A 27,932-nucleotide genomic window follows, 5' to 3' on the forward strand; every position below is an offset into this window, starting at 1 on the left:
TGTTGTAGCTACTACCCCGGCCAAAGACAGTGGGAAGTTTGCACACTTACTGCCTTTCTTGGCTGGTGTTATCAATTATTCTTCAATTTCATATTCTGATTCAAAGTCAAGTTCCTTTTTCGAGCCTTTTTGTTGTAGCTACTACCCCAGCCGAAGGCAGTGGGAAATTTGCACACTTGCTGCCTTTCTTGACTGGAGTTATCAAATCCTCTTGAATTTCATATTCTAATTCAAACTCATGTCCCTTTATCAAGCCTCTTTCATGTAGATACTGCACGGTCAGAAGGCAGTGGGAAATTTGCTCACTTGCTACCATGCTTAGCTGGGCTTATCTATTATTCCTCTTAAAATTCAAATTCAAAGTGCAGGCCCTTTATTTGGTAACTATTACTCGTCAATGGCAGTGGGTAATTTGTGCACTTCCTGCTGTTCATGTATAATAAAAAGCTTAACAAAAGTCTACAAATATTAAAAAAGAGCCACTATGGTCTATGGTTATCAAATCGTTTGTTTCTTATCCTAATTCAAAGCACAGACCCTTTATTGAGTTTTCTTGCTAACTACTACTCGTGAATGGCAGTGGATAATTTGCATACTTGCAACCTTTCTTATTTTTTCACATTATTCATCTTCCACTCAATCAACACATCATCTACACGTACACACACCTACTTGCTGCCTTTCTCGGAAATGGTTATCAACTGTTCTTTTATTTCATATTCGTATTGAAAGTGCAGGCCCTTTATCAAGCCTTTTTATTATAACAACTACCCTGGTCGAAGGCAGTAGGAAATTTGCACACTTGCTACCTTTCTTGCCTGAGATAATCAATTATTGTTCAATTTTATATTCTGATTCAAACTCGAGGCCCTTTATTGAGCCTTTTTGTTGTAGCTACTACCCCGGCCGAAGGCAGTGGGAAATTTGCACACTTGCTGCCTTTCTTCACTACGTTTATCAATTATTATAAAAGTAGCTACAAACTCAGGAACAATATTTTAATTTCCAAACAAATTACAAAGTAATCATATCTGTAAAACACCTTTGCCATCTTCAATCATTTTTCCAATTCTTATATCTTTAAGAATAGTTCCACATTCACCATCATTTGCTTGTCACATATTTCTAATAAATTCCTTTTATTCATAATATAACCAAATATTAACATTTCCAATGCTACATTACATAGTTTACTTATACTACCTATGGAGCATGACAACAAATTGTAATACCACAAGCTATCTGGAAAAGCTTGTGGTGAAGACTCTTGAAGAAAATGAAACTTCTCATTATTCATGACATAAGCATCGTATCAAACTTAATGCTTGCCTTTGTGCATTTAAGAATGCTGTAAACTCTTAAAACAGAGTACGACATATTAGTCTCAATTTGTTTAAGGCACAGACAATCGTACTATGTCCTCAGATTCTGTTAACTGTACAAAATAACATTCATCAATGTTTGTGCCGAGTAGCCTCTTCAATATACATTGCAGACATCAGGGTTCACAACTTCAATTCAGCTTTGGATCTAAATTTCTCTTCATTATCTGTGCTGAAAACTGCCTTCAATATATTCTGCGGTCAGTAGAGTTCAAAACTTGACACCAGAAGCACCAGTATTACAGAAAACATTCAATCCAGCCTTGTTTTATATAAGGTAGAGACTAATGGATTCTATATTTTCTGATTTTGTAAAAGAATGTGACGAATAGTATTCATCTATAACTATGCTCACAAGAGCCTTCAATCTACACTGCAGACAGCAAAGTTCACAACTTCCATTCAGGTTTGGACCTACACTAAGGACACCATAGCATCCAACCTTGCTTTATTTAAGGCAGACACAATTGTACGGTGTCCTCACATTCTGTTAACTGTGACAAAATAGCATTCATCAATGTTTCTGTCGAATAGTACCTTCGATCTCCATTGCAAACAGCAGACTTCACAAGTTCAATTCAGCTTTGCATGTACATTTCTCTTCAGTTGTACTGAGAACTACCTTCAATTCGATTGTGTGTGTAGGTTAGCTGTAAAATCGTCCTGAGGTGGAAAGCCGGGACTTAGTGAGTGTACTTGTTGTAATTTTATGCTCGCCGGATTTTCAATCATGTTTGCACTTTTGGTTGGATTTACTCACAAAACTGTCCCTCACCTGCCTTAATACCGCCGTACCTTAGCGGTTTCATTGCTCCCCGAAATCGGACCAATTCTGGAAACTTTAGGGCTCACCAAGCTCTCGATCTTTGCATGACCTCACCTCCAGCAGCCGATTGGACGCTGCCTGGGGGGCCGCCATCTTACGTGAGGAGCTGGAACAGGGACACCAGTCTAGCGCTAGGCCCCTCCCGCCCTCAGCCACTATAAAATGCAGCTCTCATCCCGGAGGCGCAGCGGACGGCGCAGCGGGCGCGCCGGCGGCACGCCGAAGGCGCGCTAAAGGCAAGCCCGTCTTCGCCCATCCGCGGCCCGCCCGGGCCCAGGGGCCAGGAACCCTGGTCAATTCACCACCTATCCAGCAACTGTACTTAGAGAATTGCAGTACTCAAACCCTCCATTACTGCCAGGTGTGTCTGAGCGTATTGCACATCTGGAAATTTCAAAAAACTCATCGGGCCCATGTACCCGAGCTGACCACAGTACCATCCATCCCCCCCCTAAAGCGCCCCTACAGGCATTAAGCAATGATACACAACTTCGAGTGCTCTACCTTAACACTCACTCTATGGTGAAACACCAGCTTGACCTATTTCTCCTGCTTACCACGGATAAACCCGATGTACTGTTATTGACCGAGACATGGCTCACCCTGGACTCCCACCCGGACGTTCTGGCTGCCCTTCCTCCAGACTATTATATCCTTAACGTCAATCGCCCTCTGAACCGCCCCGGAGGAGAAGCAGCGGCCATCATTCATAAAAAGTTCAGATTTCTTACCTCCGCTTCGCTTACCCTATCTGGGACAGACAACATAGTCATCAGCTTGGAAACTGAAGGCGGTGCCCTTGCTCTTGTACTACTCTATCGCCCCCCTCAGTCGATGCCATCTTTCCCCTTGTCTCTGGGCGAACAGGTAGCTGACCTGCTTACCCATCACACTAGAATCACCAAATTCGGCGATTTCAATTATTGGTATGACAACGACCTAGCAGGGCCCCATGCCACTGAGCTTTTTGAAATCCTGACCAGTCTTAATCTGACACAACACATTACCTTACCCACCCATACCAAGGGTCACATTCTTGACCATATTTGGACTCAGAACCTTACCCTATCTCGCCCAATTATCTCCCCTTGTCTCTAGTCAGATCATCACCTGATAGAGGCTACCATTACGATCAAAGGGTGCATTAAGGCCCTTACCCTTCCTGGTGGACTGTGTCGTAAATGGAACTCCTATGACTCCCAGGGGTTCCTTGACTTTGTGACCAACACCCGCCCCATTATTAACCCAGAATCAGGTATTGACTCTATGGAGGACGGGATATCCACCTGGCTGCAATCAGCTAGTGACAGATTTGCCCCTCTCACCAGATTTGCACATACCAGATACGGCAATTCCCATCGCTGGTTCTCCGAGGAACTTAAAGCACAACAATTAAAGTTACGCCACCTAGAACGCAACTGGAGACGGGGTTACTCCAAGGAGGACCGTGCAGAGTTTGTGAGGGCCCGCAATGAATACAAAAATGCTATCACCAAATCTAAGGCCTCACATATCTCTGAAAGAATCGACTCAGCTCGCAACAAATCCAAAGAAATCTTTAAAATCATGAATGATTTCTCATCGGATCACAGAGTACTTCCCTCTCAGGCCCCAACCCAAGACACCTGCAATGCGCTCAACACCTACTTTATTCAGAAAATTGCAGACATCAAGAACGCTATCTCTCCTTCCATCTCCCTTAGTCCTTTAGATTCCCCCCTCTCAACCCCTGCTCCCTCACTCAGTTCCCAGCTATCACTTCCAGTTCTCTTTCTGAGCTCACTACCCATATTAAATCAGGTTCTCCCAAGGACTGCTGTCCTCCTCCATTCCTCAGGGCAGTCTTCTCAGCTTTACCTGATAGTATTCTCCCCCTTCTGAACACCTCCCTGAGTACTGGCACGGTCCCCTCCGTGTTCAAGCAGGCTATACTAGTTCCCCTCCTAAAAAAAGCCGGAGCTGACCCCGCCAATTCTGCTAACTATAGGCCCATCTCCCTTTTGCCTTACACCTCTAAACTTTTGGAGGCCCATGTGACAACTTGCCTGTCGGCATTCATAGAGAGTTCTGGCTTCTTGGAACCTAACCAAGCCGGCTTCAGACCAGCTCACTCTACTGAGGCAGTCATTCTAAAAGTCATTGACACTCTCCGGGAGAATGCCGACAGAGGGTCCCCACAGGCACTGGTCCTATTGGATCTCTCGGCCGTGTTCGACACGGTGGACCATGACATCCTTCTCCACGTGTCGGACAGGCGGGCATCCACGGCCCTGCCCGGGAATGGATTAAGTCCTTCCTCTCGGGCAGAGTGCAAACAGTCCATCTAGGCCCCTTTACTGCAACCCAGGTACCCACTACCTGTGGAGTCCCTAAGGGATCCTCCCTCTCACCACTACTTTTTAATGTATACCTCCGACTGTTAATCCATTCACTACGAAACTGGAAATGCACTGTCCTCAAATATGCAGATGACATGCAGATTATTTTCCCCTTAGACATCCCTGATGCCGCATCTAACTTCCAGGCAGTAATGCTTCACATCCAACAATGGATGATTTCCAACCAGCTCAAATTAAATCCGGAGAAAACGGAACTTATCTTGCCTGGCACTAGCTCGGCACACTGGGGCCCACAATTTTGGCCAAACGAGCTAGGCACTCCTCCCAGCCCGTCGAGCGCGGTAAAAAGCTTGGGCGTTACCATTGATAATGACCTCTCTCTTAAAACCCATGTCGGAGCCATCATCTCAGCCAGCATGTTCCAGCTACGAACAATTCGCAAAATCTCCCACCTGCTCTCCCATGAAGCATTGGTGCAAATCGTCATTTCCCTTGTTCTCTCCCGCCTCGACTTCTCCAACTCTCTTTACTGGGGCCTACCCAGGTTTCTGCTCCATCGCCTCCAGATGGTGCAGAACCAGGGAGCAAGACTCATCTGCAAAGCCCCTAAATGGCAATCTGCTAGACCCCTTCTGTCCAAGCTGCACTGGCTGCCCATTGAACAAAGGGCTGCCTTCAAAATCGGCTGCCTAATTTACAAGGCCCGGCAGACCAAGTGCCCGGCCTTTCTGTAATCCCTCATCAACCCGCACTGCCCGGCCCGTAACCTCGGTTCTGCCCATCTCCACCTGCTTACCATTCCGGCGGTTAAACTAAAAAAACTGGGTGGCCGCAGATTCAGCTTTCTGGCACCCAAACTGTGGAATTCTCTCCCCCTACAAATCAAAACCTCTGACACTCTGCTGAGCTTCAGAAGGAGCTTAAAAACCTGGCTCTTCTCGAACTCCCACTAGCTCTCAGCCTTACCCCCAATCACAATTTCAGCGCCAGGAAACCTCCGGTGTCAGTGCGCTTTATAAACGCAGCTTAACATTAACATTAACATTAACATTCAATCAATTCTGTGCTCAGTAGAGTTAACAACTAAATACCAACAGCACCAGTTCTACAGAAAATATTCAATACAATCTTGATTTATTTAAAACAGACAATTTCACAATGTCCTCAGATTTTCTTAAAGTTTGAACAGTAGGAAATTCAGCCTTCATTTTTTTAATTTAGAGATATTTCTACTGTATGTCTTCAGATTTTGTTTAAATAAGTGACAAAAAGCATTCCTCCATGTCTGTGTCAAGTACTGTCTTCGATCCACACTACGGACAGCTGGGTTCGCAACTTGAATTCAGGTTTCCTTCTACATTAAGACAGCATTGTATTCAGCCTTGCTTTCCTTAAGACAAAGACAATTATACTGTGAACTCAGATTCTGTTAACTGTGACAAAATAGCATTCATCCATCTTTGTGTCAACAACTGCCTTCAATCTACACTGCGGACAGCTGGGTTTACAACTTGAATTCAGCTTTCCTTCTACATTAAGGACAGCATTGTATTCAGCCTTGCTTTATTTTACAGATTTGTAGAGCGCATGGCAGTACTTGTGAGTTGTGAACCCAGCTGTCCGTAGTGTGGATCGAAGGCAGTACTTGACACAGACATGGAGGAATGCTTTTTGTCATTTATTTAAACAAAATCTGAACAGAGACAATTGCACTCTGTTCTCAGATTCTGTTAACTGTACAAAATAGCATACATCAATGTTTGTGTCAATTAGTACCTTCGATCTACATTATAGACAGCAGGGTTCACAACTTCAATTCAGTTTTCCATGTAAATTTATCTTCATTATGTATGCTGAGAAGTGCCTTCAATCAATTCTGCGCTCAGTAGATTTCACAACTAGATACCAACAGCGCCAGCACTTCAGAACACATTCAATTCAGCCGTGCTTCCTAAACTGTGCTCACTAGAGCCTTCAATCCACAGTGCGGACAGAAGAGTTCACAACTTGAACTCAGCTTTACAACTAAATTTGTCTTCAATATCTGTGCTAACAACTGCCTTCAAAATATTCTGCGGTCAGTAAAAATCAAAACTTGATAGCAAGAGCTCCACTACTACAGAAAACATTAAATTCAGCCTTGCTTTATTTAAGGTAGAGACTAATGGATTTTATGTCTTCAGATTTTGTAAAAGAATGTCACAAATAGCATTCATCTATAACTGTGCTCACTACAGCCTTCAATCTACACTGCGGACAGCCTGGTTCACAACTTCAATTCAGCTTTCCTTCTACATTAAGGACAGCATTGAATCCAGCCTTGCTTTACTTAAGGCAGAGACAATTGCACTCTGTCCTCAGATTCTGTTAACTGTACAAAATAGCATTCATCAATGTTTGTGTCAATTAGTACATTCGATCTACACTGCGGACAGCCGGGTACACAACTTCAATTCAGCTTTCCTTCTACATTAAGGACAACATTGTATTCAGCCTTACTTTCCTTAAGGCAGAGACAATTGTACTGTGTCCTCACATTCTGTTAACTGTGACAAAATAGCATTTATCGATCTTTCTGTCAATAACTGCCTTCAATCTACACTGCGGACAGCTGGGTTCACAACTTGAATTCAGCTTTCCTTCTACATTGAGGACAACATTGTATTCAGCCTTGCTTTCCTTAAGGCAGAGACAACTGTACTGTGTCCTCAGATTATGTTAACTGTGACAAAATAGCATTCATTGATCTTTGTGTCAACAACTGCCTTCAATCTACACTGCGGACAACTGCGTTCCCAATTTGAACTCAGCTTTCTTTCTACATTAAGGACAACATTGTATTCAGCCTCGCTTTCCTTAAGGAAGATACAATTATAGTGTGTCCTCAGATTCTGTTATCGGTAACTAAATACCATTCTTCAATCTTTGCCTCAACAACTGCCTTCAATCTACACTGTGGACAGCTGGGTTCACAACTTGAATTCAGCTTTCCTTCTACATTGAGGACAACATTGTATTCAGCCTTACTTTCCTTAAGGCAGAGACAATTGTACTGTGTCCTCACATTCTGTTAACTCTGACAAAATAGCATTTATTGATCTTTCTGTCAACAATTGCCTTCAATCTACACTGCGGACAGCTGGGTTCACAACTTGAATTCAGCTTTCCTTCAACATTGAGGACAACATTGTATTCAGCCTTGCTTTCCTTGAGACAGAGACAATTGCACTGTGTCCTCAGATTCGGTTAACTGTGACAAAATAGCATTCATCGATCTTTGTGTCAACAACTGCCTTCAATCTACACTGCGGACAGCTGCGTTCACAACTTGAATTCAGCTTTCCTTTTACATTAAGGACAGCATAGTATTCAGCCTTGCTTTCCTTAAGGTAGAGACAATTATACTGTGTCCTCAGATTCTGTTATCTGTGACTAAATAGCATTCTTCGATCTTTGCCTCAACAACTGCCTTCAATCTACACTGCGGACAGCTGGGTTGACAACTTGAATGCAGATTTCCTTCTACATTAAGGACAGCATTGTATTCAGCCTTGTTTTCCTTAAGGCAGAGACAATTGTACTGTGTCCTCAGATTCGGTTAACTGTTACAAAATAGCATTCATCGATATTTGTGTCAACAACTGCCTTCAATCTACACTGCGGACAGCTGCGTTCACAACTTGAATTCAGCTTTCCTTTTACATTAAGGACAGCATAGTATTTAGCCTTGCTTTCCTTAAGGTAGAGACAATTATACTGTGTCCTCAGGTTATGCAAACAGTGACAAAATAGCTTTCACCAATCTTTGTGTCAACAACTGCCTTCAATCTACACTGCAGACAGCTGGGTTCACAACTTGAATTCAGATTTCCTTCTACATTAAGGACAGCATAGTATTCAGCCTTGTTTTCCTTAAGGCAGAGACAATTGTACTCTGTCCTCAGATTCTGTTAACTGTACAAAATAGCATACATCGTGTCGATTAGTACCTTCGATCTACATTGCAGACAGCAGGGTTCACAACTTCAATTCAGTTTTCCATATAAATTTCTCCTCATTATGTGTGCTGAGAAGTGCCTTCAATCAATTCTACACTCAGTAGAGTTCACAACTAGATACCAAGAGCGCCAGCACTACAGAAAACATTCAATACAATCTTGATTTACTTAAAACACAGACAATTGAACAATATCCTCAGATTTTCTTAAACTTTGAACACTAGGAAATTCAGCCTTCATTTATTTAATGCAGACAAAATTCTACTATATGTGTTTCACATTTTGTTTAAATAAGTGACAAAAACCATTCATCTATGTCTGTTAACAACTGCCTTCAATCTACATTGCACATGGAACATACAAGCTCACTGCCAAAGATACTACTTACTCAGCGCACCATAAATCATCACAAACAAGAGTGAACACTGTTATGTCACAGTGACACATACTGTCCCTTTTAAATGGAATTGATGCAGAATTCAATCAACAAAAGACATTACTTCAATTACTGTACCTCACCCCGACCACACATCATCACAAGGTACGTTCAAGCTCAGCGCCAAAGGTATTACTAACTCAGTGCACCACAAATCATCACCATGTGACCGTATTGAATGAGATGACTTACTTAGAAAAAAATACATCATACTTTTTGAAAATATACTTCAACTTACTTCTGTGAATGGACAACCAATATTTACTAGAAAACTTGATTTTAAAGATTTTGCTACCAATCCGTGCTGCTTGGACCACACCTCATCACACACTCCACAGAACTTTGTTGCTTTAGATGCACACTTGCTTCCTTTCTTGGCTGGGATTATCAATTATTTCTCAATTTCATATTCTGATTGAATGTCAAGACCCTTTATCGAACCTTTTTCTCATTTCTACTACTCCAGAAGAAGGTTAATACTCCAAAACTAATCTGTAAAATTTGGCAAACAACTCTTTCAAGGGATGATCCATTTAAAAAAATACTCCTTTGGCACACCGACTATGGTGCGACATGTAAAAACTAGCACGCCAATAACTTCGCTTGAGCTGCAACACAGAGATTGCAGGACAATCCACTTGCTGCTGCACCAAGCACATCAACTGCTGCAACAGCATCTTCGGCAAGCAGTCCATACTCACATATTGATCTTGATTTTGGTAAACTTAAATTTCTATGCATTTCTTGCGATGAACTTTTCTGTTACGTCAAATAGTCTATCAACTAACCCTGGGCGTAGTACTTCGCTACGCCCACGGAGTGGACGTAGTGTTGCCTACTTCACCATGTGCGAAGTAGGCATAGCAGGAAACACTGCGCCCACTCCATGGGCGTAGCGAAGTTGCCCGCCACCCGCCTCCCTCCCGCCCTTCCGAAATACTTGAATAATGTTTTTAAAAAGAATAAACAACACTTACCTTGTCGGCTGCATCTCAGGGGCTCCCTCTGGTAACCGCGCCGCCATCTTGGATACTAATGCGCATGCGCGGCCGCCTGCGCATGCGCATTTCTCACGAGAAATGCGGATGCACGGGCAGCCGCGCATGCGCATTAGTATTCAAAATGGTGGCACGGTTACCAGAGGGAGCCCTGGAGACGCAGCCGACAAGGTAAGGGGTGTTTATTCTTTTTAAAAACATTATTTAAGTATTTAGGGAGGGCGGTAGGGAGGCGGGTTGTATTTAGCGAGGGCAGGAGGGAGGCGGGTGGCGCGTAGTGGGGCTACGTGAAGTGCGTGGGTGGACGTAGTTTCTGTCCCACTTCGTGTAGCTTCGCGTAGCCCCACTACGCCTACTACGCCCAGGCTTACAATCAACCTCATCAAAAATTTTTTAAAAAGGAGCATCACTCTCCTCAACATCAGTCACTACACATTTATCAAGCTTTTTAGTTGTGAGGACTACCCCATCCAAAGGCAGTAGGAAATGTGCACACTTGCTGCCTTTCTTGGCAAGGGATATCAATTATTCTTTAATTTCATAATCTGATTCAAAGTCAAGGCCCTTTATTAAGCCTTTTTGTTGTAGGAGTTTCCACACTTGCTGCATTTCTTCGCTAGCGTTATCAATTATTCTTCTTGAAATTGAAATTCAAAGTGCAGGCCCTTCATTACCCCTTCTTGGTAACTACTACCCATGAATGGCAGTGGGTAATTTGCACACTTGCGTCCTTTCTTGCGTCCTTTCTACCGCACAGTGTATGTACTTTGTGCACTAGCTTGCATCCTTATATATGGTACCCATTTCTCACTCTCCCACTGTGGAATCCGACGCCCTGTCTGTGTAATGGACTGGAAAACCAAACACCCACTTCCCTTACAAGGAAATTGGTAGCGTGCACGTCTTGAGCCTTTCTTATTTTTCACTTTATTCATCTTCCACTCAATCGACACATCATCCACACATACACAAACCTACTTGCTGCCTTTCTTCGCTGTGGTTATCAACTATTCTTCAATTTCATATTCTGATTCAAACTCAAGGCCCTTTATCAAGCCTTGTTGATGTAGCTACTACCCCAGCCCAACGCAGTTAAAAATGTGCACACTTGCTGCCTTACTTTGCTAGGGTTATCAATTATTCTTGAATTTCATTAACTTGTTTTATATCAGTTATAGGTTTAGTACAATAACAAAATTTGTCTTGCAAGTCCAAAAGAACACTGAATGGCAGTCTACACTACAGACAACACAGGTCACAATTTGAACTATTATGTCCCTGAAACATACATATTCTGACAATGCATTCCATACATGTTCCATCTTTAATTTCAATTGTGATTACAGAAGATACAGTCCACCATTAGATGTACACTGCGGACAGCCGGATTCACAACTTCAATTCAGCTTTCCTTCTACATTAAGGAGACCATTGGATCTACCCTTGCTTTATTTAAGTCAGAGACAAATGTACTCTGTCCTCAGATTCTGTTAACTGTTCAAAATAGCATTCATCAATATTTGTATCGATTAGTACCTTCGATCTACATTACAGACAGCAGGGTTCACAACTTCAATTCAGCTTTCAATGTAAATTTCTCTTCACTATGTGTCCTGAGAAGTGCTTTCAATCAATTCTCCGCTTAGTACAGTTCACAACTAGATACCAAGAGCGCTAGCACTACAGAAAACATTCAATACAATCTTGATTTACTTAAAACAAAGACAATTGGTGTAGAAAATGTACAGGATTAACATTTAGTTATTCTTGTCAATGGCGTTCCTACTAAGAGTAAGAAAATCTGGCAAGAATTAGTGGATATTAGGAAAGTGAAAAGGGCAACGTTGTATCTGCTAAAGAAAAATTATTATTACAAAAATGTGTATGTGGGAAAAGAGGAAATACAAGGTGTGGGATGTGCACAACCTGTGTTAAATGTTATGGTTAACCGTGCCTCCTGAGTATCACTCTCCTCCTAGAGTGTATAGAATAATCGACTTGTTGCAGGACTATTACTCCATAATCCTCTCACCCTGGGCATCAGGAAATTGCTAATACTACAGCAAAAAGAAGTTCAAAACTCGACTGTTGGTTGTTTATGAAACTAGTTCTATTGATTTTTATTCATCTTCATTCATTCTTTTTGAAAAAATATCCATGTTGTATTCACATATGTATTCTTCCAAATTGAGGTTTTCATTATTCCCATTTTATCATTTCCAATGCATTTCGGCGCCATCTGCACCTTCGTCAGGGAAATCTGCAAAGTTATAAAACAAAATACTTGCTTCAACCTGTCCTATTAATATCAACAAACAATAATACTGACTCGACTTAGACTCTTAAGTGCTGCGTCGGGGCGTTGGCCGACGGCAGCACTACCTCCCCAGTGCTGCGCACGTCCATTGGACGTCCATTCAGCACTAGTTCCAATGGACAGCGCAGCACTGGGGAGGGATATTTGCGCCGCATCTAAGGTGTTAATATTAGCGCTACAAAGATACATTTAAATTACTGGTTTCTACCGCAAAATTCTTCTGTGCACGTTAACAATAAAGCTTTCAACTCTGAATCGTTATCACGCTATTGTTTGTATCTAAAACATCCCGCTAGTGCGTTTGGTATATTACACTTTCAATTATGTTATCAAAAATGTACTATACTGATCGGCCGCCGTCATTACGCTTGCTAAAGTAAACATTTTCAACAAGCAAACGCTTTAGCGCTTTACCGCCCTGTTCTTACCTACTAATCTTGATCGGCTTTCTCAACTCGCTTACGCGAATGTGCTCTGCTCAACGTTCTATCACAGATGTTGGTATTTCTATTGAAATCTAGCGCGTGCGCTGTGCTATGTGTAACGTGGGTTGTTTTTTTTACTTTACGCAGGTGTATAGTCGCAGTGCTGGGCCTGGTCAATATGGGCTGATCTTGATGGCTACTCGCCAGCGCCATGTTTAAACGCATAATGAATCTCTACCTAGATTACATGCTTGTGTTAGTTCTTAGTTACATGATACCCAATACAAGTCAATTATATTATAATACAGCGTATTAAATGTTTATAGATAACACACAAATTCTGTTCGATCATTGAGCCCATCTGGCTTCAAACTGTTAAGGTGAAAAATCCAGTAGTTTTCTCTCTTAAGTAAGTTCTTCTTGTTTAAAGGATCTGCTGACTTTGGGACTATTTCCAAGATGCAAGATCGTAATTGGCTTATGTGATGATGTTTTTCTTTAAAGTGGACTGCCACTGTTGATTTCAAGGATTCTGTTCTTATGTTACTTTTGTGTTCTGTTAACCGTGTTTTTAATTTCCTCTCTGTGTGCCCGACTTAAACCGAGCCACGGGGGCACTTTAACATGTAGATTAAGTTCATAGTGTCACAAGTGCCATTTACTCTCAATGGTATTCTGAAACCTTTCATTGGGTGGAAACTTGCATTCCCTTTCATGATGTTATGACAGCTACTGCAGTTCATACACTGGATGGTACCCCGAAATGTGCTTAATGGTGCTCGTTCGCTAGGATGTTTCAACATTTCTCCCAAGTTTCTCCCCCTGGTGAATGCAAATAGTGGTTGTTCTTGGTATATTCCTTTAAAATCTTCCTCTAGTTTTAATATTTGCCAATGTAGTTTGATTATAGTCTTGAATTGTGTGCTGACGTTTGAATATTTGCTCGCGCATGTTATTCTCTGTGAGGTTTGCTCCTTCTTCTGCTTGAACAATTCCTCTCTGGGCATTTTTTGTGCTCTTGTTAGTGCTGTTTCTATGATGGGTTGTGGGTATCCTCTGTCTGAGAACCTTTGGGACATGATAGTCAGTTGTTTTTGGCATTCTTCTGTATCCGAGACCCTGAGAAATTGTGAATATGGCATGTGTGTCTTCAGTGATTGAGGGTGGTGGCTATCGTATTTGAGTAGGTTGTTCCTGTCAGTTTTTTTTTTATACAGGTTAGTTTGAAATTGATGGTTGCACCTGGTGATTTCAACATCCAGAAATTGGATCATTTTGGTGTTGGTCTGCCATGTAAAACTTATGCGTTTATTTCTCGTGTTCAATAGTTCCAATTCTTTGTTTAACATTTCCTCTTCCCCTTTCCATATAAGAAAAATATCATCGATGAACCTTACTTACATCAATAATTGGATTGCCCATTCTTCAAGTTGGTAAATGTGCTGGTCTTCGAAAGCTGTCATGAACAAGTTAGCGTACGCCGCTTACTTTAGCATCAGTATAGTACATTTTTGATAACATAAATGAAAGTGTAATATACCAAACGCACTAGCGGGATGTTTTAGATACAAACAGTAGCGTGATAACGATTCAGAGTTGAAAGTTTTATTGTTAACGTACACAGAAGAATTTTGCAGTAGAAACCAGTAATTTAAATGTATCTTTGTAGCGCTAATATTAAGTCGAGTCAGTATTATTGTTTGTTGATATTAATAGAACAGGTTGAAGCAAGTTTTTTGTTTTATAACTTTGCAGATTTCCCTGACGAAGGTGCAGATGGCACCAAAATGCATTGGAAATGATAAAATGAGAATAATGAAAACCTCAATTTGAAAGAATACATATGTGAATACAACATGGATATTTTTTGAAAAAGAATGAATGAAGATGAATAAAAATCAATAGAACTAGTTTCATAAACAACCAACAGTCGAGTTTTGAACTTCTTTTTGCTGTAGTATCAGCAATTTCCTGATGCCCAGGGTGAGAGGATTATGGAGTAATAGTCCTGCAACAAGTCGAAAAAGAAGAAATAACAGTAGAAGAAGATAGTGACTTGCCATCTGGACAAATTGAAAAACTGGATGTTTCCAGAACTGAAGAAATCGACGAGCATTACAGTGTTCATCAACTTCATTCTAAAGAAGTGATATGGAATACTATAGAGTTATTCCAAATGAAAGAAGCAAATGGAAGTCCCATTAGTGTATGGGGAAAAAGCTTGGAAGATCGTTGTTTCCCTCAGTTCCTTCCCACTGGAAAAGGAGGATGATTTGATGACCGACCTGTGCAGATTCCTGCATTTGAATACCGGACATCAATATTGTATGCAGAAAATATAAGATTTCAACAATGTATTCCATATTTGAGAGTGATTTGTCTGGACGTTCTTATGCAGAAAACCATATATTGAAAACAGGTGTACATCTGCAAAATGTTTCGGCAAAGAAATGAATGCATAAAGTACAGCAGAAAGATAATATTTTGGAATCTCACCTCATTAATCTCATGGCATGTCAGCGTGGTAGTAATGAATTCTGGTACCGTCGTCATGGAGAACTAAAATGTATGCTAAGGAACTTAGAAACTCCTACAATCTTCCTTACTCTAAGCTCTGCTGACTATGCTTGGGATGATTTACTTCAATTTCTTGATTACACAAATTCAAATATACTAAATTTTCAAAACAAGACACCTGGAGAATGGTGCTCTCAATAAAAAGAATCCTCCTCTTGGAGAGGTTCTGGAATTCTTTTGCAGAAAGGAGTATCATGTGAGAGGTGCTTCTCACATACATATGCTAATATGGATCAAAGATGCTCCCAAATTTGGAAGTGAGTCACATGATACCAACCTGTCTTTCATTGAAGAATATGCTACATGTGATGTACCCAAAAGTACACAAGATAAGAACTTAAGACAACAAGTCTTACGATTCCAAAGCCATCGTTGTGGGAAATACTGTCGTCAAAAGTACACATCTGAGGACAAATTCTACACCAAATGTCGTTTCAGATTTTCATGTCCTGTAATATCAAAAGGAAGAGTGAACAGTTTTATGTCATGTTTGCAACATACTATCACAAGAAAGTCTCCAAAAAATACCTACAACTTTAGAAGAAAGAAGAGTCAGAATACATAAATGACTATAAGCCAGTCATTTTGTCCATGTGGAATGCTAATATGGATATTCAATATGTTGCAGACAATTCCATTGCTGTTGCTCGATATGTGATATCATACATAACAAAGTCAGAAAAGACGGAATTGAAGGAAATGGGGGAAGAGATTTCCCACGAAAAGAGTCTAAGTAAGAAATTATACAGTTACAGTTTGGAGATTTTATCTCATCGAGAAATTGGAGCGTATGAATGCTCGGATCGCTTATCATCTGCAATTCTACACTCCAAATCTAGAAGAATCATTTGGATGAGTCTACGTCTTGCTGCAACACGAAACCGAGTACTTAAATCTGTACAAGATACTGAATATTTAGCTGAAAAAGTGCCAGAAAGTATATCTATTGTAGTGTATTCCTTCATAACACATCCTACACTAACTGTTGAAAGATCCATCCCATGTTATTCATTCTACTTTGACTTTCTAATAAGAACCGTCTCTTCTGAGAAGCCTGCCAAATTGAAGAAAGATCACCATAGTAACCGCAATGGACTCATCTTCCACCTATTCTTCAGAAGGAGATTTCATTCCTGAAGAGCCTCCAAAGCTCTAATTTGGAACTTATTTACTTTCGCTGAAGGGCAAAAAAAGCTTAATGCTCCATTAGTAACCTGTAAAATGGTACTTATGAACTTTTGTGTTATGTGAAATAGACTATCAACCTCATAAAAAACAAGAAACAGGACCATCCCTATCCTCAACATTAATCAATGCACATTTATTGAGCTTTTTTGTTGTAACAACTACCCCAGCCGAAGGCACTGAGAAATGTGCACACTTGCTGCCTTTCTTCGCTGGGGTTATAAATTATTGTTCAATTTCATATTCTGATTTAAAGTCAAGACCCTTTATCGAGCCTTATCGTTGTAACTACTTCGCCCGCTAAACGCAGTCGGTAATTTGCACACTTGGAGCCTTTCTTATTTTTTATATTATTCATCTTCCACTCAATGAACACATCATCCACACATACACACATCTACTTGCTGCCTTTTTTGACAGGAGGTATCAATTATTGTTCAATTTCATATTCCTATTCAAAGTGCAGCCCTTTATCGACCCTTTTTGTTATAGCTACTACCCTGGCCGAAGGCAGTGGGAAATTTGCACACTTGCTGCCTTTCTTGGCTGGGGTTATCAATTATTGTTCAATTTCATATTCTGATTCAAAGTCAAGGCCCTTTATTGAGCCTTTTTGTTGTAGCTACTACCCCGGCCAAATACAGTGGGAAAATTGCACACTTGCTCCCTTTCTTGCCTACGGTTATCAATTATTCTTCTTGTAATACAAATTCAAAGTGCAGGCAATTTATTGAGCCTTCTTGATAACTACTTTTGTGAATAGCAGTGGGCAGTTTCCATACTTGCATCCTTTCTTCCAACACACAGTCTGTGTAATGAGCTGGGAATCCAATGATCTACTTCCCTAATAACACAGTGGCTACTGTGTGCGTCTGCACCCTTTCTTACTTTTTACTTTATTCATCTTCCATTCAATGAACACATCATCCACACATACACACACTTACTTGCTGCCTTTATTGGCTGAAGTTATCAATTACTCTTTAATTGCATATTCTGATTCAAAGTCAAGACCCTTTAACAAGCCTTTTTCATGTACATACTACCCCGGCAGAAGACAGTTGAAAATTTTGCACTTGCTGCCTTTCTTCGCAGGGGTTATCAATTATTCTTTAATTTCATATTCTGATTCAAAGTTAAGGCCCTTTACCAAGCCTTTTTGTTGTAGCTACTACCTCGCCTAAAGGCAGTAGGTAATTTCCACACTTGCAGCCTTTCTTATTTTTTACATTTTTCATCTTCCTACCAATCAACACATCATCTAAACATACACACACCTACTTGCTGCCTTTCTTGGCTGTGGTAATTAACTATTGTTCTATTTCATATCCATATTCAAAGTGCAAGCCCTTTATTGAGCCTTTTTGTTGTAACAACTACCCTGGCCAACGGCACGCAGAACTTTGCAGACTTGCTGCCTTTCTTAGCTGAGGTTATCAATTGTTCTTTCATTTCATTTCTGATTCAAAGTCAAGGCCCTTTATCGAGCCTTTTTGTTGTAGCTACGACCCTGGCCGAAGGCAGTACAAAATTTGCACAATGGCTGCCTTTCTTGGCAGCGGTTATCAATTATTATTCTTGTAATACAAATTCAAAGTGCAGACCCTTTATTGAGCCTTCTTGGTAACTACTATCTATGAATGGCAGTGCATAATTTGCACACTTACGTCCTTTATTGCGCCCTTTCTACCGCACAGTGTATGTAATTTATACAGTTGCTTCCCTCCTTAGATGGACTGCCAGTTTCTCAGGCTCCCACTACAGAATCCGACTCACAGTCTATAATGGCCTGAAAAACAAAACACCCACTTCTTTTACAAAGCAGTGCATAGTTTCAAAGTCTGCTGCCTTTCTTAATTTTCACCTTTTTCATCTTCCACTCAATCAACACATCATCCACAAATATACACAATTACTTGCTGCCTTTTTTGACTGGAGTTATCAATTATTCCTAAATTTCATATTTTGATTCAAAGTCAATGCCCTTTATAGAACCTTTTTATTATAGCTACTACCTTAGCTAAACACAACACAACACAGCAGGACTGTAAAAAACATCTAAATCTACAGGGGGGACTCTGAAGGACGCCTGCTCTACTGTTGCTGCTCCACGGACTCGACTACAGCTAGCGGAACCCGCTCCGCGGGTCCCGCGTCGCAGGAGGGGGCTAACCTACGCTCTTCCTTGCTGGGCGGTGAGTGTGCGACAGGGCTGCGAGCTGCAACCCGGACTCAGTCTCTCAGGAGTCCCGGGTTGTCCAGGCCGTTACAGCTGGCCCGCTCTCCCTGACCGCCCCGCCCAGCCCCACCCGCCTGATAATCAGCTGTGATTGCCATTTGCCCTGGGACTCTGAAGGACGCCTGCTCTACTGTTGCTGCTCCACGGACTTGACTACAGCTAGCGGAACCCGCTCCGCGGGTCCCGCGTCGCAGGAGGGTGCTAACCTACGCTGTTCCTTGCTGGGCGGTGAGTGTGCGACAGGGCTGCGAGCTGCAACCCGGACTCAGTCTCCCAGGAGTCCCGGGTTGTCCAGGCCGTTACAGCTGGCCCGCTCTCCCTGACCGCCCCGCCCAGCCCCACCCGCCTGATAATCAGCTGTGATTGCCATTTGCCCTGGGACTCTGAAGGACGCCTGCTCTACTGTTGCTGCTCCACGGACTTGACTACAGCTAGCGGAACCCGCTCCGCGGGTCCCGCGTCGCAGGAGGGGGCTAACCTACGCTGTTCCTTGCTGGGCGGTGAGTGTGCGACAGGGCTGCGAGCTGCAACCCGGACTCCGTCTCCCAGGAGTCCCGGGTTGTCCAGGCCGTTACAGCTGGCCCGCTCTCCCTGACCGCCCCGCCCAGCCCTACCCGCTTTACTTGTTAACAGCTGGGACGCTCTCTCCGCAGGCTCCTCCTCTTCCTCTTTTGTCAGTATATTTCCAGCTTGAGTGCCCAGCTGCACGGGAGCGCGCGGGAGGGCGCCGGGAGAAGCCCGGGACAAGGGCGGGACCGTCTGTGGCCGTCAGGGGCCAAAGGAGGCCGGGCTGGGCCATATCCCTTACCTTTTTCTTCCAACCTCGGCTGATCTCTGATTTTGACTAAGGCGATGCCCTCACCGGCACCACGTGAAACTCCATCAAGGGAGGGGGGCAGCAACACAGGGACGCTGGACAACTATTTTAAATCTGCCAAAGGAGATGGGGGCAAAGAAAACTCCCTGGAGAGACGTAGGGCGGAGCGACGGCGCTCCATTGAATCTATGAAGAGTAGACCCTTGACAGAAATTATCCCGTATCCCATTTCTCAGGAGGAAGGTACCCCCCCCAATAGCTTAAATCCACCGACTCTTGAGGACTTCCCCCTTTTACTTCGGGAAATTCCTAGCACCCCTGGTATGGTGCCTGAAAAGATCATAGACACAACTCCACCCATGACATCCGATACCCCAGTTAACTTGGTTACCCAAACTCCCCCTTTGAACATAAATAAGAAGAGCAAGCCAAAACAAAGTGTTGTGGTGGAGTTGCACAGGCCTCCACCTAGCAAACGCAGTAGGAAGTCAACGGGGGGGCGAGGGAAAACCAAACTATCCCATCTAGATTTTGGCAAAAAACATAAAAACGCACTCCAATCTGGGAAGGATAATGAGACTGCGCCTATCGCTGTCCCCTCTAAGGATCTAAGTCTCAACATAGCTGTTACTAACAGCGATCCAGTGGCCAACACATCTAATACAAACCCCCCTCTCACTTCTATAGGGAGTATAGAATTCCTATTTCGTTCCCTTCTGCAGCCCATTAGCGATAGCCTGAAAAAAGTTGAGATTAGGCTCACCATACTAGAGACATCTCTTACTACCTTGAAAACCCTAGTTAGTAAGCAATCTAAAAATGTGGGACCTCATCTCCCCGTAGGAAACCCTCCTAAAACAGGAGCCTCACAGGGTGCCAATAAAGTCCCCCCTCAGGGCGCGCCTACTGTTCCCCCCCTGCAGCCACTAATGGCTATTCCAGTCCAGGCACCGCGTAATAACCCAACCAATAGGCCTTCACAATCAATAGACTCTGCCCCCCAAAGCTCCCAGACAGGGACTAATGATGGCCCACACGAAGCTGGCAGCACCCTTCTTTTCTCTCCGGGTCGGCCAGCCCCAAGACCACGGAGACCAGATTTGCCGCCAGAAGCTAACAGTCTAACGGTGGTGTTAGCAGGTGCCCCCCATCTAAGAACAGGAGAAAATGAAGATTACCAATCCCTAAAGAAAAAGGTCATTAAATGGCTAAATTGGAACCGACCCCTACCATCACATTTTAATAATGAGATTATTATGGTTAGAAGGGTCCCTTGGTTAGGGAAGACCAGAAAAACAATAATAGGGGACTGCATTTTGGTAACTTTTAAAGATCCGGGCACCGTTCTGCATATCTGTGAAGGAGTAAATCGTTCACTGGATTCCACTATTCAGACCCTTCCAGTATCCTTCTTCTTCCCTCCTATTCGCATGCACTATGCTCCACCGCATGATGAATGGACAAGGGTGGAACGTAGACGCAGACACAAGGATTATGCACAACGCCCAAATCTTCAATTGCCTAACACACCCTATTTCCATTTCAACCGTTTTAATTGCTTGAACGGTTTGGATGGGGTTGACTGACTCTCCGCTCACAACCCAGTGACTTGGGATAACGGCTCCTGCAGATTTTTTGAGCCATCTTCCCCGACTGTTGGTAAAACTCCTGGACTACTGAATGATCCAGTGACTCTGGATAATGGCACCAGCAGACTTCCTGATCCATCTGCCCGCAGTGTTGACAATGCTCCTGGAATACTGAATGAGCCAGTGCTTGTGGATAACGGCTCTTGTAGACTTCCTGAGCCATCTGCCCCTACTATTGGTAATGCGCCAGAACTTCTGATTGGAACAGTGTCTGAAACCATCTCCTCCAACCCTTCTGGCACGGCAACTGACACCCCTGAACACTTGAGGCTAATTTGCTGGAATGTTGCTGGACTGGCCAACAAACTGGGTGATCCTGACTGGGCAAATTATATCGAGACTGGAGACGTATGTATGTTCCAGGAAACCTGGGCCAGAGAGGATTATGGTCACCAAGGCTACATGTCATTTTTCACTCCTGCTAGGTGGGAAGGCAAAGGCCGTCCGTCAGGGGGGCTTACGACCTGGGTTGCATCTCATCTGGGCTGCGTGGCAACACGGTTGTCGGCTAACTCCGAAGACATCCTTGTGGTTTCATTATCCTGGCCTAACCAAGCTAAACTTGTGTTTATTAACATCTATTCCAGGCCAGTGGGAATTGCAAAGGAATCACCGACCATAGATGAACTCTCGAACTATATATCTGAACTACCGAGTGATTCATTCTATGTGGTGGGAGGGGATTTTAATTCTCATTTTGAGCCACTCCCTGGTCTTTTGGAGGGGTTCTCATCGGAAGAAAAGGCCAGATGGGCAGTGCCCGCAGTGGTAGCTCCCCCCCCGAAGGCTTGGACCCCACTAGCACTACAAATCACAGCCCTCACCCTAAAGTTCGGAATCAGAGCCTGCAACGGGCGAATGAAATCTGACATACCCAGCAAAACCACCTATAACAGGCTGGGAAGAGAGTCTCGCCTGGATTATGTCCTGGCCCAAATAGTGAAGTGGCCGACAATCCAGGACTTTAGGGTAACGGAAAGGACCGATAGTGACCACAATGCACTCGAGCTTGACCTTGTCCACCCTGGTCCCCAAGCTCCCGCGACCAATGCGGAAGGGAACAAACCTGCGCTTCTCCTGGAAAATAGCAGGAGAAGAATCAGGTGGGAGCACTTGGTTACAAGCAAGAACAAACTCCCCATGTTCTATGATGGGATAACTCCCATCTTGGAAACTGTGGGGAGCTTGGATACCGAGGCAAACAACAAAGATTCCCAGGCCAAATTGTACAAGGCTCATGAGGACCTTATAAAATCTGCGGCCCCTCATCTCTCTTGTAGCTCTCGAAAGCCAAGGGAGGGGCGGCAAGGCAAAACATCATGGTATAATCCAGCATGCAGAAGGGCAAAAGCAGAACTCCTCAGACTAATTAAGGAGGGTCTAGGGGGGGATAGCCTAAAACAAAGCAGGCGGGCTTACAAGAAACTTGTTGCCCACGCCAAGGCCGAATGGGAGGAAAATCAGTGGGAAGAACTTACCAAGGCCCTAGCGATCCAAAACCATCGTCTGTTTTGGAGGATAGTGAGCGGGGGGTCGGGGAATCTTCAATCGGCATTGGAGCCCAACATTGCTCCAGGGGTGTGGCAGGCACACTTCCAGTCTCTATACAGCTCTGAGCCAGGAGAATCTCCTGCTGTCACCGAGGTGGGTTGGCCGGGTTATGAAGGGGAGCCAATAACGCTGGGTGAGGTCACTGCTGCCATTTCAGGTCTTGCTTCTGGAAAGGCGCCGGGACTGGATGGCTTACCTGGGGATATGTTTAAACAGGAGCCCATTGTTTGGGCACCCTACCTTACCGCCCTTTTCAACGGAGTTCTTAGCGGCATGGAAATCCCTAGTACTTGGCTGGGGGCAGAGGTGGTCCCTATTTTCAAAAAGGGCTCGCCTTTCCTCCCAGCCAACTACAGACCCATCAGTTTAATAGACGTAGCACAGAAACTGTTTGGCAGGGTTTTGCTGAATCGGCTCCAGGATTGGATGGAAGAGGTGGGCGCCCTTAGTCCCTATCACGCGGGATTTAGGAAGGGTGTATCCACAGTGGACCAGGTTTTCAGATTGAACCTTATCTATTGGAGGGCAGCAATATTCGAGGGCGGTAGTCTGTACACAATCTTTGTGGACTTACGGGCCACCTTCGATCTGGTGCCCAGGGGGAAACTTTGGAGCGTCCTGGCAGAGATGGGCGTTCCCCCGGACATCCTATTAATCTTACAGAGGCTGCATCACAATAATTACGCCCGAGTGAGGTGTGGGAGGTCGGGGGAACTGACCGATAGATTCCCCGTTGACCGGGGGGTAAGACAGGGTTGTGTGGTGGCACCGACCCTGTTCTGCCTCTTCGTCAACGGGGTAATCGCCCACCTGAATGCCACTGACTATACTGACGCCCCCAAATTGAATGGCAGCAGGGTGCCCGCAATCATGTTTGCGGACGACACCCTGCTGCTATCCAAAACCCCTATGGGGATACAGAGGATCCTTGATTCATTTGTAGCCTTCTGTACTGACAGGGGGCTAGAAATTAATGCGGCAAAAACCAAATTCATGTTTTGAATCCAAGCCAAAAATTGCAGCCGAATCCGCAATTGGGAGCTGTACGGCTCGAGAGAGTAGCCACCTTTGAATACCTTGGGGTGACTCTTAACGAAACCATGTCTTGGGGATCCCACCAGAGTAGGGCGAACCTCAAACTTATACAAACTACTGGGGGGATCGCCCGGATGATGACCGGCTCCTCATACCGCCTGTTGGGGGCACTAATCCAGATATACAAGGCCCAGGCTAGGGGAGCGATCATGTATGGGGCGGAATTGTGGGGACATACACCTTGCCGGAGTCTGTCACTAACGGAAAACAAGTTTATAAGACAGATAGCCGCGCTTCCGCCCAGCACCCCACTCCTCCCCTTGAGGCTTGATTTGGGTCTACGACCACTAGCTGATGAAATAAGCCTGAGACCCATAGCCTTCTGGTGCAGGCTGTGGAGCAGTAATGATCTTGCAGAATACAGGGCGGAACTGGTCGAATTATTGAACCACCCAAAAGCGCTCCGTATCCCCTGGGTCAAAAACATCCAAGTCACTTGTATGGAACTAGGGCTCCCTGACTTATGGACTGAGCCGGCGGATGCCGCACTAAACATCTCCAAAAGGTCCTTGGCTAATGTATATCATGAACAAAAATTAGCTAGGGCCCGAGCTGCCCAGGCAGAAGGGTCTCTATCCTCTGTGTTCTTTCAAAGCAAGGACCTTTATAGGTTTGAGAGGGTACTGGATCCTATTTCCCCCGTGCTTGCTAGAAAGCTGTTTCTCCAATGGAGATACGGCACATTGCCCTTTCGGTCCTTTACAAGCACCTGGTCATCGTCTCCCACCACAAAGCAGTGTCCGGCCTGTGATGCCATGGAGGAAACCAACTTACACGTGGTTTTCTTCTGCCCAGCCTACAAGGTAGCGAGAAAATACTGGCTCCTCCCGTTGATAAGGAACATGGGCTGCAGGGAATATGCACCAATGTATAGGATTTTAAAATCTGATGTCTCTGGCCCAACTGTCTTCGTATTAACAACATTTCTTACCAATGTTTGGCATACGCGTAACCGTATTTTAAAGGAGTTGGGTCCCTCCTAAAATCTTAGATGCATAGTTTTTATAGCACTTTTAGTATATGCATTCCAATGTTTTATCTTTTTATGCACTGATTTATTTGTGATTGTATATGTGTATTGTTTATCTTTTATGGCCAAATGGCCGAAATAAAGATTGGAAAATGAAAAATGAAAATCTACAGCACTATATGCCAATAAGAAATACTTACTGTGCAAGTGACATTTTCCACCTGTAACATATAAGATCTGTTAATAGAAAAGAAACATCTTCTCAGTCAAGTGAAAAACGCAGATGACGCTGTGTTACTAGCTCAAACACCTTTAGGTCTCCAGAGGCTCTTGGAAACATTTGGGACCTTTATGAATTCCCTGGATTTGTTGATAAATATCTCAAAATCCCATGCCTTGACCATGGGACAACGTAAGAATACAACTAAAACTTTTTACTGTAACGGGGCAGAGCTCACTAGAGTAAATGTTTTCACATATTTGGGCATCCTGTTTGATGACAGATGCTCTTGGGCCCCCCACCTTAAAGCCAAAAAATATGCTGTGCTGAGATCATCATCAGCATTACTAAGCTTTGCACGGCGATTGGGAGCCAAGACTTTTTAGACTATTCTCGCCATCTGTAGGTCGAAATCCCTGGCTTTTGTCACTTATGGCGCAGCTATTAGGGGATACAAACACGCGGTAGGGGTCCAGATGGCAGAAAACACTTTTTTTCGCTCCCTTCTGTCCATCCCCCAATCCACTCCAACATTTGCCATCCACCAGGAAGTAGGGATGGGATATGTGACAGACCTGGTGAGTTTGGCTCCTTTCGTTTGCTGGATAAAAAATTGGCTTAACCCAAAACTCACATTGAACAACCTGATCTTAAGGGATTACTTTGCCCTAGACAAACTTTAGCAAAATTGAGTGGCTGTCATATGTCAAGACTATGTTTTTTTAAACTCGGGCGCCCAGAAATTGATCAAGTTTCAGAAGGAAATAAGAAAACTGACCTAAAATGGATTAAATCACAGTATTTGAGTTTACTGGAACTGGAGGTTGAGGAAATAAAAAACACTGGTTAGGGCTCACTACTTATTATTCTTATCACCATCACTAGAACCCTATCTAAAAATCGTGACAAAGCACCTACATCGTTGACTTTTGACCAGGTTTTGTTTCAACCTGATTCATTTCTCTTTTTTGTTGTTGTTTTTTTTATCCTCATTTGCGTGCATAGCTCCAATCTATCAAAACCAAAAACTGCCACAGAGCAATAAAGAAGGTAAGGCTGTGTTCTGTGCTATCTCAGCGTGTAGCTGGCGGGAGATTTTTATTCGGGAGAGGGGAAGACCAATTCCCAACAGCACAATTCACACAAGCCACACAAGATCTTGCTTTGGGCTGTATTTTAGTAGACAGGCCCGGGTTACCGAAGCCCCCATAACACCATGACGCTCGGTCAAGGAATGAAGGGTAGGCAATGCGCGCATTAATCATAGGACCTGGGGAAAAAAAAAACCCAGGCTTATCATTGCTACCCTAACATAGTCCAGAAGGCTCTCCTACAGGGATTTCCTGCCCTGGCGAGATCGAGTTTAGAAATCTGGAGAAGTGATGCTCGCCATTCGTACACTGTAGGTGGTTGGGCATCTTTCCAATGTCTGCATATCTCCCTACGTGCCGCCAGGATGGCGTGCAATAGCAAGTTAGTTGCGGCATTGCGTACTTTGCTTCTTAGGCCGAAGATGACAAGAGCGAGGTCTATGGAGATGTGTTCATCCAAGGACTCAGATAACTTATTACCAATTGCTTCCCAAAAAGCGGACAGATTTGGACATTCGTAAAACATGTGAATGTCTGATGCTGCAATGAGCCCGCATCTTGGGCATAAAACCGGGCCCGTTAAGGAGAACTTTGTCAGCCTCTGTGGAGAATAGTATGCCCTATGTATTGTAAAAAGATGGTTCCTGCGAAGCCACGCAGGTTTCACTAGGTCCCAAAGTACTACGCAGGAGGTGGTCCAAAGCTCTTCCACATCGATGCCTGGCATTGATTCAGCCCATAATGAGGTCGGCAAGTGAAAGTTAATGTCCATTTCATCCATAATTTTATTATACCAGCATGATATTTCTTTCTTTGTGACCGGGCTATCTAATAGGCAAGTCACCAAATCACTATTACCGCCTATAGGTAGACTACTAATCTGTGCTGGCTGCTCTTTATATGACTGTGACCAGCTGGAGATTTGAATGTATTTAAATCTCGACAGACTTGGGCCAACTTTGTTAATTAGGTAGTCCCATGGAAGCAAAGACCCATCCATAAACAAATCTTCCCATATATTGATACCAGCAACTCTTAGTGGATTAGTAAGTGCATCCATTGTCCATGAGGGGGGAGCTGGTAAGTTCCATATAGGAGCCTTCCCTGAGTAGTAGCCCACTTTGGTCGCTTGCCTCACTTTGTACCAAGTAGATGCAATCCCTTGTAGTACTTTCAATTTTATTTTTTTAAAGAATTTGGGGTCTCCAAATTTAAACAAGAAGCCAGTTTGATCTACTCTTTCACAGTCCAATAATGCAGTGAACAGGCAGCCCATCCCTGTCACTGTAGGAGTTTTGAGCAGCATGCGTGTATGCGAAAGCTGGAACGCCCATACATAGACTTGAAGATCTGGTCCAGCCAGCCCTCCCTTCTCCCTACGACGTCTGATTTTTTTCCAAGAGATTCTAGAGCTCTTGCTATTCCAGATAAAATTAGTAATCGCGCTCTGTAGTTTTGTAATTAATTTTGAGTCAAAAAACAAAGGAATTGAATTGAACAGAAAAGAGATCTTAGGCAAAATACTCATCTTAACCAGGTTGACCTTACCTATGAAGGTGAGAGGAAGATGTGACCAGTCTCTCATAAGCTTCCGGCACTCTGCTGCTAATTTGGTAAAATTTAATGAAGCGATTAAGTTGATGTCTTTGACTATGTTTATCCCCAGGTAACGTATTTGAGTTTTAGATGTTACGTTGTTACCTGTTGTATTAATATTCCAGGACATTGACTCTGTCTTTGAGGCATTAATCTCATACCCTGAGACTTTGCCAAATTTGACAGCCAAATCGATTATCTCTGGATATGCTTCGTCATAG

General features: G+C 43.6%; 1 pseudogene; it reads left to right on the plus strand.

The window, feature by feature from the left end:
* The first annotated feature begins 3,042 nt into the window (after positions 1-3,042).
* On the plus strand, positions 3,043-27,932 carry LOC147724545 (uncharacterized; annotated as a pseudogene).

Source organism: Lissotriton vulgaris, chromosome 4_1, assembly GCF_964263255.1.
Source record: "Lissotriton vulgaris chromosome 4_1, aLisVul1.2, whole genome shotgun sequence".
Taxonomy (NCBI): domain Eukaryota; kingdom Metazoa; phylum Chordata; class Amphibia; order Caudata; family Salamandridae; genus Lissotriton; species Lissotriton vulgaris.